Source organism: Enhydra lutris, unplaced genomic scaffold (assembly GCF_002288905.1).
Source record: "Enhydra lutris kenyoni isolate GAN:26980312 unplaced genomic scaffold, ASM228890v2 scaffoldscaffold58, whole genome shotgun sequence".
Lineage (NCBI taxonomy): Eukaryota > Metazoa > Chordata > Mammalia > Carnivora > Mustelidae > Enhydra > Enhydra lutris.
In genome coordinates, this window is record NW_019154142.1 from 12,679,657 (window position 1) to 12,694,889 (window position 15,233).

A 15,233-nucleotide genomic window follows, 5' to 3' on the forward strand; every position below is an offset into this window, starting at 1 on the left:
TTAAAAGGTTAATCACTAATGCAGTAAATGATGAAGAAAGGTCAGTGTTACCACTAAGTAGTTTTAAACTTTACCTTTATTCTCAGACTTGCCTTCCTTCCTGAAGTTGGGCATTTAATTCATCTTTGAACTGGTCATGCCCATAGTTGCTAACTTAGTACTTTTCTTATAGAACCCCTTCTTAATGAGCAATATGCCTCCTTGTATTATAAAATCTTTCTGATAATGCATTAGACATTTTTTATAGGTTAGTAAAAGTGCATTCTTCTTTCTTTGTTACTTTATTCAATGCTAGTAAGTGGTTTCTTTAGTTTTCTAGGAAATAGGTGTAAAAATCACATGTGGCTGCTTTATAGTTTTTGAAATATTTTAGATATTCCTAAACCATAAACTTTCTTAACATCACTGTCTTGCCAGATTACCAACCATGTACCTTTACTAATGCTGACCTTCCTCTTGGCTTAACCCCGATGGACACGCCCTTCCTATTGCTCTGCCTAACCATGTTCCTCTGGATCTGTGAGGTTCTGTAAGGCCCTGCTCAGGCTAACAAATTCCTGTACAACTTACTCACTGACAAGAAGTCACCTTTCAACCAACAAAATTTTTTAAATTGAACAGTTGTAGAATTGAAGGGTATCTTTACATTGATCTTTTGCTAATGCAATTAGCAATATGTTTTGTATGTATGACTTAATAAATCCTTGATTCATAAAAAATTATTGCTAATTTTAAAAATCCTAAGAAACCTTTATTCTTAGTAGTCTTCTAAATAGAAAAAATATATATTTAATGTCTTAAAAATTTGTCAATGTTTTAAAGTTTTATAAGGATAATATAATCTTTCTTTTTTTTTTTTAAGATTTTATTAATTTGACAGAGACACAGTGAGAGAGGGAACACAAGCAGGGGGAGTAGGAGTGGAAGAAGTAGGCTTCCTGCCTAGCAGGGAGCCCAATGTGGGGCTCAACCCCAGGACCCTGGGTTCATGACCTGAGTTGAAGGCAGACCCTTAATGACTGAGCCACCCAGGCACCTGGGACAACACAATCTTTCCCCCATGTGCTGTTGCCATATCAAAGTATATTCTTCAGATATATTTCTAGTTATTTTTTTATTCTTGCATGAAAGAAATTCATGGAAAAGATAAACACTTACATTATTTATTATAGTAGTTAAGAATAATACCTTTTCCTTAAAGATGTCTCCTTAAAGATTCCTAGAATCTGTGAATATGTTACGTTATTTGGCAAAGTTTAATTAAGGCTATGGGTGGAAGTAAAGTTGCTAATCAACTAATCTTAAAATAGAGGTTATCTTGAATTATCTATGTGGGCTCAATGAAATCACAAGAGTCCTTAAAAGTAGGAGAAGGAATTAGAAGAAGAGTCAGAAAGATGGCAGCATGAAAACTGGCCCAATGTAGCTAACTTTAATGATGGAAGGACAGGGCCATGAACCAAGGAAAATGGAATCATGAGAACAATAATAACAAAGACAAGACATGGATACTAGGGCCTCTCTCCAGAAAGTAGTACATCATGACAATGCCTTAGTCTTAGCCAGTTAGATCTATATCAGACTTCTGATGTATAGAACTGTAAAATAATAAATTTGTGTTGCTTTAAGATACTAAATTTTTATAACTTATCACAATGATTATAGAAAGTTAGTACCTCTATCCAATAAATCTCATTATAGTTTTTTTTTAATTAAAATATTTTATTTATTTATTTGACAGAGAGAGAGATCACAAGTGGGCAGAGAGTCAGGCAGAGAGAGAGGGGAAGCAGGCTCACTGCTCAGCAGGGATGCTGAGGCAGATGCGGGGCTCGATCCCAGGACCCTGAGATCATGACCTGAGCCGAAGGCAACGGCTTAATCCACTGAGCCACCCAGGTGCCCCCTCATTATAGTTCTTGAGCAGTATGTAATCTTATTATATTCAAATTATGTTAGGAATGAAAATAGGAAAAGAAGAAAATGGAGAAAAAAACTGAGAAATGAATTCATTCACTTATTCAACACATATCTGTTTGGTAGTATAGATATATTATAGCGTGTATCTATAAACAGTATGTCTATAGCATATCTCTATATCTGCATATATAGAATAAATGTATCAATAGCAATAATACAGAGAATTGGTTGTTGTGAGGAACAGCCAAGACAGATACAAGAAACTGGTTAGGAGGCTCTTTTTCCAAAGAAAGGAAAATACACAAAGATCCATGCTTCTTTATTAGTGCGTTTTTAAGTAGTGATGAGGGTAAATAATGTGTTTAGATATCTGCAACATATGCGTTGTAACATCAAAATACCTGTGATTTCTATTGGTGACAAAGCGGTTAGGTTTTAAAAATACTACTATAGCTTGTAACCATCACAAAGAAGTGCTAAAATTTTGTTAGAGGTTAATGAAAATAAAAATATTATTTTCTCCAACTATGTTCAAGGATCTTTCAAGTTCTATATATAAATATCTTTGGCTCAGTTCTAGGTCTAATGATCCAGGATTAACTTTCCTTAAATGTCTGCTAGAAGCAAATATAATTTTTTCTCTGGAGGAATATAATATTATTCTTGGATATCAAATCATGCAGGAAATTTTCCCTATTGAAAGTCTGAACAGAGGCGCCTGGGTGGCTCAGTGGGTTAAAGTCTCTGCGTTCGGCTCAGGTCATGATCCCAGGGTCCTGGTCTCTCTGCTCAGCTGGGAACATGCTTCCTCCTCTCTCTCTCTGCCTGCCTCTCTGCCTACTTGTGATCTCTGTCTGTCAAATAAATAAATAAAATCTTAAAATAAAAAGTCTGAACAAACAAAAAGAAAGCACTTCAGCCAACAGTTAGTAGAATACATATTCTTCTCATGTGCACATGGGATATGCACCAAGATAAGCCATATTCTGAGCTATAAAATAAGCCTGAACAAATTTAAAAGAATATAGGTCATATCAAACATTTCTCAAGACATAATTTAATTAAACTATAAACCAGTATCAGAAAGATACATGGAAACTTTCTAAGTAATGGGAAATTAAATGATACACATCTAAATAGTTCATGCACTCAAGGCAGAAGTTTGTGAAATGCAGCTAAAGCAGTGACCTAAGTGAATAAAAATAGTATTAGAAAACAGGACATATCTGAAAAAAGAGAAACAAAATAAAAAGCAAGTAGAAGGAAGAAAACAATAATAAAATAAGAAATCAATGAAAATGAAAACACAGAAACAATATAGAAAGTCAATGGAAGCAGAATCTAATTTTTTAAAAATAACTAAATTGATCATTTCTAGCCAGACTAACCAAGAAAAACAGATAGAAAATAAAAATAGCAAGATCAAGAATGAAAGAAGTATGTTACTACTAATCTCAAAGACATTCAAAAGATGATAGGAAATACAGTTAACAAATCTATGCTCATCAATTTGAGCATTTAGCTATAATGAACCAATTCCTTGAAAAGTGCAAACTATCAAACTCACAAAAAAGAAGTGAATAAACTGAGTAGTTCCATATCTATTAAAGAAATTTTATTTTTATCTATAATAATCTAAAAAAGATAACTTCAGTCTCAGATAACTGCACTGAAAAATACTGTTAAATATTTAAAAAATAAATAACACAAACTTTACATATTTTTCCTGAAAGCAGATTAATATCAAAAGCAGATAAAATCACTAGAAGAAAACTACAGAACCATAACTTTTGTAAATATAGATGCAAAAATCCTTCACAAAGTACTAGCAGAATAACTTATTTTTAATAGATTGATATGAAAAACAAATATATATAGATATTTGCAAATTTGCATACAATGAATGTGCATGTATGTATACATGAATATATAGACATATATATGTGTATGTCTATATATATATATGATAGCTTTTTCTCTTGAGAAGACCTCCAACAAGCAGTGACAACATAATAGTGATGAACACATTGAACACATCTTGTTTTCAGATCTTGGTTTCTAAATGTTATTTTCCAACAAAAAGAACCAGGATTCCTTGACAAGATGACTGACTCTAGTTAGGAAAAGGAAAGGACAAGATGAACATGGAGCATCTTGTACAGTCATAAGGAAGTGTTTGAAAAGATAAATAAATAAAAATGATTGGTGGCATATCATCAAAAGGACACAGGAGGCAATCTGGAAAGAACTCCCCATGGCCAAAGTTGGAACAACAAGAGCAGCAAAATAAATGAAGTTCATTATAAATCAAAGAATCAAATAAATACACATATATTTATGTGTCCAAAATAATAAGATACACTATTGAAAAATAAAGAAAGTGGAGAAAAAGGGAAACTCTTCATTACAGAAAAATTTCAAGTAAATATGGAAGTTATGTGGTCATAGAAAATCAGTATTTGTACTTTATAGTAATGAGTACTGCAGGTATGATCCACTGATGAATACTATATTAGCAAGCCTAAGAAGAGAGCTCTATTGCCTCAAAATAATCTTAAAATATATATTAATTGATGTAATTTTAACATGTATTTACAAATTCATTAATACTCTTCTTTCTGGAGATAAATTTTAAATATCTTTTCTTTGAATATTGGCTGGATTTGGTGAATTGCTCTAATAAGTAAAGTATAAAAGGGAAAATTGTAACTTTAAAGAGGAAAAATCTGGAAGACACCATCTTTTTTAATTTTTTATTTCAGTATGGTTGACACACAATGTTAGATTAGTTTTAGGTGTTCAACTTGGTGATTTGACAAGTTTATACATTTCACTCTAAGTGTAGCTGCCATCTGTCCAATTACCTTGCCATGACTATATCACTGACTATATTCCTTATGATCCGTTTTTTATTTACATGACTTACTCATTCTATAACTGGATGCTTGTGTATGTCTCTCCCTTTCACTCATTTGGCTCAACCCCATCCCCCACCAGTTTGTCAGTTTGTTCTCTGTATTTATAGTTCTGATTCTGCTTTTTGTTTATCATTTTTTAAGGATTCCATTTATGAATGGAATTATGTAGTATTTGTCTTTCTCAGTTTGACTTATTTCATTTAGCATAACACCTTCAAGGTCCATCCATGTTGTCTCAAATGGCATGATCTCATCCTTTTTATGTCTGTGTAATATTGTGTGTGTGTGTGGGTGTGTGTGTAGATATACACACACTAAAATATGACATTGCACATACTATATATATATATATATATAATTTCTTAATTTTGATAAATGAACTATTTATGTAAGATGTTAACATTGGGAGAAGCTGAGTGAGGAGTGTATAGAATCAGTCCTTACTATCTTTGCAATTCTTCTGCATATCTAAAATTATTTCAAAATGTTCAAACACAAGAACAATAACAAAAATAACTAGAAATGCAATAAGGCAAAACTATCTGACAAAAGAATATGAAGAACAACAGTCAATAAGAACAGATTTATAAGTAATCCAGTTAATGTAATCATCATGTGCAGACTTTAGAGTAAGTATGGTTAAGATAACCAAGGAAATAAAGGACAATATAAAAATGTCACCAAAGGAGGGGCACCTGGGTGGCTCAGTTGGTTAAGTGTCTGCTTTCGGCTTAGGTCATGATCCCAGGATCCTGGGATGGAGCCCCGCATCTGTCTCACTGCTCAGCGGGGAGTCTGCTTCTCCCTCTGCCCCTCCCACTCTCTCTCTCTCTCTGTCAAATAAAAAAAAAAAATTAAAAATCTTTTAAAAAAAAATTTCACCAAAGGACTGGAAAGTATAAAAGAAGAACCAAATGTATATTTTGGAACTTGAAGCTACAGTAACTGAAATTAAAATCATCAAAGACCATAACATCACTTTATTGAAAAGACACTTCTCCATTCCTATTTTATTTGAGTTTCCTGAGTATTTAAAATTGTTGACCAAATGTCTCTTTTAGTTCTTACTGCTTCTTGCTAATTTTCCTCCAAGCGTTCTTTGTCTGATCAGTCTCTGGAGTCTTGCTTCCTAAGATTTCCAGATTTGTGTTTTATGTCATCCTATACAATTTCTTATCAATTGTCTTTGAAAGTATACAGCGTACACCTCAAATTTGACAAATATTTACTTATCAGCATTTTTCTTTACTTTCTAAAAAATTATTTGTTTTCCTGAAAAGAAATTAAGCTCTTGGTATTTGTTTCTTTGAAACCCTAAAGTGTTTAATGTTGTGATTTGCACATAGTAGACACTAAAAATATATTAACAAATACAACTTTTACGAGGATCCTTATTACAGTTTAGTGTCACATTATTACAGTTCCAGAACAAATGCAAATATTCTTAGTATTTATGGCAGTATCAGGCTTTCAAAATTAATCTTTAATAATCTTTTTCGTTATGATGACATCATTTAACTTGTTAATGTTTTAGAAATGACTTACTTGGAAAACTAAAATGTCAGTTTTAAAAATCCTCTATGCAAAGCAGAATTTATTTATGGTTCTTAATTTTGAAGCTAAATAGATAATTTTTCTCATATTATTACACTTCACCATTTTAATTATTAAATGTGCTCAAAGATGAAAATGGCTATGAAATGAAATGCCTTTTTTTTTCCACAAGCAGCACTTACTGATTATTTTGCTCTAACAGGTACTTTGGGAATGAAACACCATTATTCTGTGCTTACAGCCTATTTGTCTTCTGAATTACCAGACATAGTCACTAGGCATCCACTTACGCAGCAGAGGAACTAATATTCCTGATGAGGGCAATATATAAGGCAATCTGTGTTTCTAGTAGAGAATGTGTATAAGCAAAACACAAAAACTAATCAAGCTAACTAGACTGTCATTGATGAAATGAGTGAGGTGTATGTGTTCACTTTTTAACTGGGAAAGGAAGAAACAAATGTGAAATAATAGAAGCATAATTATTCTCATAACTTCTGTTTAGTGGCTTGTTGAATTTAAAAATATATACAAATTTCTTATTAGATATTATACATTGATAATAACTTTAAAAATATTTCACATGAGAAAAATTGAAGAAAAATGGCAGTTTAGAACATTTAGTGTCTCAAAGCCAAAAAAAAAAAAAAGTGGAGGAAGAGAGAATAAAGAAGGGGGGAAGGGGTAATTCCCCCACAGGATAGTATGGCTGAAGTTGGAATGCAAACTAGCACAAAAAAATATTTCATTTATTATTATTATTTTTATTACTAGATAAAACAGTCAGTTGAGCTCTGATGAGCTTAATATAAATACATGTATTCTATACAAGTCCAGTGTACCACCACACTCTAATCAACCACATCACATTTCTTCATTGAAGGATGAACAGCATTTTCAGCGCTGTTTAAATTCTGAAAAAGAGTATGCAATGTTATAGATTCGTAATTCTTTATTCAGGATCATGAATTCAGAAGAAATCTTTTGAATATACCTTGAGATCTGTGTTTGAGATTAGGTTTTGATGTGGTTTAGGGTCAACTAGCATGTTTTGGAGAAATTGATCCAAAATGCAGGTGCTTTACTGTTATTTTCTCCATGTAAATTTCTCTGCATTAACTTCCATCAGATTGTTGATCTCTGTGTAGGCAGCTACTCATCAATAGTTCTTTAAACGATATGATTATAGTAAGTATATCAGTTTAAAACATGGCAAAACAACTTTAATTTCCTCCACACTTTACTCCTCCATTCATGTTGTTACACAGTATTTAAAAATCCCAAAACCTTGTTTTATAATATGACCCAACTCAAAAGTACACAATGGATAAATGCATTCCCTACTCTTATATCAAGATTTTGCATGTTAGTCCCGATACTTGTTCATTACTTTATAATAGAGATCATGACAACAATTTTACTTTTATTTTCCTGGTGGTCTTCAAAGTTTGAAACATTACAAGAGCATATGAAACATTAATATTTCAACAAGTTTATTTTCTCCCTTCACCCAGATATTCTAAGATTTGTACATCCAAACTATTTTTATGTTAATGTAGTGATATATTTCAGCCATTTTAATAATATTTATTTGGGACTGGGGTCTAAAGTAAATACATCCAGCTGAAACAGCCCAAATATTGTATGTTACCATCATGCTCAAACTTGTTCTTTTTTCATTTTTTAATTTTGAAGAATCATTTCTCTTTGCACTTACTGGAACTTTAGCTTTTTTTTTTTTAAGCTTTTATTTATTTATTTGACAGGAAAGAAAGAGAGAATACAAGCAAGGGGAGCTGCTGGCAGATAGAGAGGGAGAAGCAGGCTGCCCACTGAGCAGGGAGCCCTCCTCAGACATCAGTCTCAGGACCCTGGGATCATGACTTGAGCCCAAGGCAGATGCATAGCCAACTGAGCCACCCCTAGCTTTTTTTTTTTTTTTTTTTAATATTAGTGATCTGTATGAGTGCTAAGGGGAGGAACAGAGACACAATGCCCTATAGGAAAAGAGCCATACACTTGGAGTGAAATGTGTTTGCCTTTTAACTGTGAAATTTTAGCCACATTAACTTATGTAATATACTTAAATTCTAAAAAAATCAACTTTCTTAGATAAGATATAATACAGTTTACATGTAAAAAATGTAATTATGACTTCTGTATAATCACTACTGTAATAAGCACATAAGATTTACACATGAAGGCATTTTTAATTATAAGAGCCTAAAAGTACATAAAATAATATATTTTTTAAAGATTTTATTTATTTATTTGACAGAGATAGATCACAAGTAGGCAGAGAGGCAGGCAGAGAGAGAGAGGGAAGCAGGCTCCCTGCTGAGCAGAGAGTCCGATGCGGGACTGGATCCCGGGAAACCTGAGATCACTACCTGAGCCGAAGGCAGTGGCTTAACCCACTGAGCCACCCAGGCGCCCCATAAAATAATATTTTAATTGACTAGGTTGTGGGGAATACATTTATATGTCCACAGTTTGTGCATTAAAAATAAAAGTGGATAAAATTGGGCATTAATAAATTAAATGTGAAATGATAAAATAGTTAAGACTCATATAAATTAGTTCATACTGAATTCACTGATAGACAATAAGCATATTAACCAAATTCCATTGTTTTAAGAGTACTAACCACCTTGCCAAGAGCTTTACTTTTAATTTGTAGTTAAAATAATGCAACTCTGCAGAATTTTATTTGAAATGTGAAGCAAGATACAATTAACAGGGGAAATATGCAAATGCAAATTAATGGTTGTTTTCATAAAGGATTTAATCTTCATGCTCATTTAACAGTAGGTGATTATTGTGTGTTTAAAATTTTACTGTGATAAAATATTGGCCCTAGGTGTATAAAATAAAGAATTCATACTGTTTAAACTAAAATATTATGATTTGCTTTTACATTGACACTCTTCCATATTATATTCTCTGACTTTTGTGTGAAAAAGTGAAAATTCATTTCAGGCTTAAAAAAATTCATGTGGTATTAAATACAATTTTAATATGTTCTAATATATGTTCTAGGTAGATTTGATTTAAAAAGAAACAAATATTTAGAGAATTAAGGAAATACATTGAGTTGATACACACACACTGCATCAAAATTAGTTCCATATAGCTACTGAATATTAAAAATACATAGAGAAAAAGAGGAATAAACTGAGATATGTGTAAATATCCCAGGTTAACTTACAGTAGATGTTGACTCTAATAATGTCTCTAAATAACTTTCTCTGGCTGTACCATTTGCTTTCAGTCTACAAAAATTAAAGACAATAACATGATTAATTTAGAGGAGATAGCGTAGCCTGTCAAAATACATTAGAAGATAAAAGCATCTACAATTGTGAAGCAAACTTCTTTCTCAACAACAACAACAACAAACAAGTCAGTAACATCAATATTTTAAATGGTAGTTTTTAAATATTTGCTTTTGCTAAAACAGTACAAAGATACACATGTGATGTTGCTTCACTTGGAATGATTCCAATAAATTAAATTAGTCTCTGACCTCTTTCTCATAAACATTTCTAAGGTTATTAATAACTCTTGTTAATATGGTAAAAGTTTAGAAACTATTATATATTGGTAAATTCATCACTTAAACGTAATGGATGATATTTAAAATTATACGACGTAATAAATTACCTGAATATTCTTTTTCACTGTAAACTAACTTTAAGCACACATATTAAAGCATAAAATATTTTATCACATTGCCATCAATGGAAGAGCCTCTTGATGTTGAAACAACTATTTGATGGCGATGGAGGATAAGAATACCACAGCATTTCCCAAGGAGTAGGACATCAACTTTTTTTTTTTTAAAGAACCAAATTATTTTTAATTTTTTGTATTCATATACATAGAAGAATGATGACTGATAAGTCAGGAGAGCAAAATCAGTTTTCCTAATTCAGAGCACATTCTATAGATGCATACAACATTTCTATTTAGAAGGAGAAGGTACTTAAACAGTAAGACAAAAATATTCCTGCGTAACCTCCTGTTACAGTATCATAAGTAAAACCTTGATGAGAAAGTTTGATAGAGTAAATGATAGGTGGATTGATAGGTAGATGCCATAGAGATTTATCTTCCATATTTTAGCTTATTTAAGGAGTATTTCCTATGTATAGAAATACTGGATAAATATATATGAAATATCTTAAATCTTTTCATAAAAATAATTTTAGAAGAGACATTTGAAGATTATCTCATGAAGAACACAACTAAAAAATAAAAACACTCAGACAATCAGAGAGAAATAATGAAATCCAGGGTGACACAGTGTACATATTCCTAAAACAATAAAGAATTTCCATAGGGCATGAGATAAGAAAACATAAGTCAGCTTAGGATACCATTTTTAAAGAACACAGAATTGGAATATAATAAGTAAGAACAACCCTCATACATTTCAAAGATGAACATCCTTCAGCATTGAGGTAGAGAGTCAATACTTGGAATATAAATTTCTCTTCAAATGTCGTCTTGGAAGATTCTCGTCAGCATTACATCTTGTCCTATTTCTTCTCATTTTGATGCAGTCCACTGTTGACGTTGTTGTTGCTGATCACTGCCTAGAATGATAGACTTCACCCCCATAGGATTTTACTCCTCTCCACAAGTGTCTGAGAGAGTACTGTGAAAGGTAGTTTTCTATTTTTTGTTCTTTTCCAAACTTTCTCAATCTTCTGTTTACTTTTCCAAATAATTTTATTTTTTATTCAAGATTCCATATGCATATTTATCATTTTTCCCCTGACATTCCTTGTTTTCTCCCACAGAAGTATTACTAATCTATAAACAAAAAAATAATAATTACCCAAAACTTTATTTCCTCTCACCAGTGTAGGTAATGGCACCAAATTTATCTGTGTATACTGACTTGCTAAGATTTCCTTCTAATTTTATTTTTGTTGTTGTTGTTATTGTTCTTGTTGTTGTTTAAAGATTTTATTTATTTATTTGACAGAAAGAGATACAGCTGGAGAGGGAAAACAAGCAGGGGGAGTGGGAAAGGGAGAAGCAGGCTTCCCGCCGAGCAGGGAGCCCAATGCGGGGCTCCATCCCAGCACCCTGGGATCATGTCCTGAACCGAAGGCAGATGCTTAAGGACTGAGCCACTTAGGTGCCCTCTAATTTTAAAATACTAACAAAACAGTATCTCACTGTAACTAGGAAAGTGAAGATGACTTATAATCACAAATTTAAATATGAGATCCTTATTTCTGATGAAAGCAATATTGAAAGATTCAAAAAATTTTCTAAGAAAACTAGTAAGTTTACATGCAGTTCCACATAAAGAGAACATGTTCTCTAAAAAGAAAAGAAATGTTTAAGTACAATCAGTAAGAACCACTAATGTCTCAGGAAAAACTAAGCATTTAATTTTTTTTCCTCTACACACTTAAAAAAAGAAAGAAGAATAATTTGGACTCTGGATATTGTCCATTAATAAAATATAAATGTAGAACACTGATATAAAACTTTGGTTATTTAAATAAAGTAAAATTGTAAAATTTCTAAATATTTCATAAAGCATTAAATTGTATAATTTTGAAAGTATAATGTATAAAAAACATATGTATCTGTATGAGAAACTAAAGTAGTTGAAATTTCTGAAAAGCAAATTAACATGGAAATACCATCTGGCTGAGTGATGATGTACTTCCTGTAATATGAATTCTAGAAAAATTAGAAAAGCTGACACTAAAATATGCATAATGCAATATTGTTTTGAATAATGACATTAGAAATGATAGTTAACACATTTCGACTGCTTTTTATATAGCGGGAACTGGGGTAAGTGTTTTTATATGTAAGTATTGGAAATCAGAAGATTTTAGATTCAAACTTCACATGTGCCATTTATTATATGATCTGAGGCAATAACCTAATCCTTGTGAAATACATCTCTAAAGTGTGGTGATAATAGAAAATAGCTAGAAGTGTGGTGTCTAAATTAAATGACACAATACACATGGAACTATCTGGTAAAAAATATGTTCTCTTTAATTAGCATTTCTAATTTGCAGGAATAGGTTGAATTCTGGTTAATTTTTAAAATTCAATAGTTTCAATATTTATATTTATTTTAAAATTTGCTGCTAGTTAAAACTAAAATAGATTTCAAAAAAAGAAAGCCAATTGCTAAAGTTTATCCAAAGGAAAATTATATAAGCAAGGATATTAGTTTATAGCTGTGCTACACATATTAAGTCAATACTGAATGCCCACCTAAGGAGAAAAAAATAGCCGAATCTCAAAAAAATGTCTCCTGTGATTAGGAATGTTTAAGACATAGATAAAACACTTCAAAAAGAAGTGAAGGCTGCAATTTCAAGTCTTTTTTTCTTTTTTCTTGATTCTCCAAAGATTAGGCACTGGAAAGGTGAAACTTCATAACATGGGAAAATATAATTGAGACAACAGGTTTAGAAAAATATATAGAAACAAGAAAAGATGATTTAAGTCAAATATAATTCTCTCTCTTGAGTAAGTAAGGTGGTTCAAGAACAGAAAGTTTGTGTGTGGAAACTCTAACAGAGAAAATAAAAGGAGAAACCCTCTTTTAATTCATTATATCATTTTAATACTGAATCCAGACAAGAAAAATACAAGGAAGCAGTTCTAATGGCAGTAACAGATATTATTTACTTCAGTTTCTGGCTTAAAAATCATCCCAAACTTAGTGGCATAAAACAACCACCATTTTATTGTGTGGGGCAGGAATTGTGATAGTGCACATTTGGGAAGACATCTCTACTTCATACCTGGAACCTCAGGTGGAGAGACTTGAAAGGCTGTGGATGACTTGTATAGCAGAGGGCAAGAGTTACGTAATGCTTCATTCACATTTCTGTCATTTAGGCTGAGATGATCTACAGACCACAGTCAACTATGAATGGTGACGCACATGTGGTCTCTCCATGTGACTTGAGTTTCCTCACAGCATGGTGACTGAGGGCTCAAGAGTGGGTATTCATGCAAGCAAGGCAAAGACTAAAGTTTCAGGTAAAAGGGACATAGAATGTACCCCTTTTTAGAAGGAGAATAAAAGATGTAGTCATACGTTGGGTGCCTGGGTGGCTCAGTTGGTAAGGTATGTATCTTCAGCTCAGGTCATGATCCCGGGGTCCTAGGATAAAACCCCATGTCAGGCTCCGTGCTCAGTGGGGACCCTGATTTTCCTTCTCTTTCTGCCTCTTTCCCCTGTTTGTGCTCTCTCTGTCTCTCTCAAATAAATATGTTAAAAAGTAAAAAAAATAAAATATTGTTAAACATTTCAACATTTTATTTTTAAGCATTGAATCAAACATAAAATAATAACTTAATTAAAAGTCATTATTAGCTATTGGTCAAATATGAAACATAAGTTTCATAATATATATTGAAAAATAAAAAATTCCTGAGTGTAATATATTATTTTAAATATTAGAAAGATCTACATCAACATTACTATCAACATGATACAGCCTAATATATACATTTTGACATAAGCTAAGGAAACTGACAGAGAAGTTTAAGCTTTCTTATTTCCAAATGCCTTGGTAATAATATAGAAATTTTATGCTGAAACCATAAATATTTTGAAAGACTTTCTGGCAGTGTTTTCCTCCTGAGTTGTTTTTTAAAATAATGTATAATAGATGTGAGATAATATCCCTCAATAACAAAAGAAATTCTGGACACCTAAGCTACTCTAATATTATTTCTGCATCTGGATCATTGATTCCATTTCTGTTGGCTTCTTAGGTTGTTACTATTACTGACATTTTAATACCGTCCTTTGTTGAGAGAAAATTTAGGTAATGAGAGTTTTCCATTTAATTAGCTCTCATGGATTTTATAGTCTGGATGACAAATCAATTCCCTTAATACACAAAACTAAATGAAAAACAAACACTACCTCATTTAGTCTATTGATTTCCCCCATGTTTTTGCTGTCTCACTTTTATTTTTTTATTTTTTGTATTTTTCTTGTCATGCTTGAATTGAAACCTAAGCTTCCAGGCACAGTTGCTACCGTTCAAGCTCATCCGAAAAGTGAAATGAAGTCCGCTCCTCTTACTGACCTTCCTGGCCTTAGCTTAGAATGAGATCACATATTCCCTCTCTTAGACCGAAGGCAGCACTCCTCCCTTCCTGAAAAGCTGCTCCGTCCATAATCATTAGATAAGGCATAAAGCACTGGGTGCTATGGAATGCTTTTCTAGCACAGAGAGCTTGCTCACTGCTTATGTCTCAGTTCAGGGGACAAAAAAAGGCTTAAGAAGTCTTCTATTTGTTCTGAGGTCTTAGTTTATTCTGTCAAGAACTACAAATGGTTTTATACTCCTCTATAGTTTTTGATGATGAGTCTACAAAGGAAATAATTTATATGGCTTCCTTCTTGATACAATTCCTCTTACCGAAAAGAAATACACTTAAAAATAATTGACAAAATTAAAGTAAACACTCAAATACACTCACAGATTCTAGCCTCTGCTTTGTAGATGGACTCTGTCAAGATTCTATGGTGGGACAACAGAAATAAATATTATTTTCTAAATTGATACTGAAACAAATGAGACGGCCGTTGTCATTTTTCTTTTGTCATATTGTATTAGTCCACACTGAGGAAGAGCGGCACAGCTATTCGAAAACATTCCCATGTTGTCAACCCACGTAATGGCTGTAAAATGAAAACCTTTCCTGTAATCATGAACATTTACCGACATATGCTTTGGATTCTGTGATATATGTATGCATTTAATTTTACATTTATATTTGAAAGACCTCTTGGGTCAAGTATGTCTTCATTTATTTAGGTCTAAATTG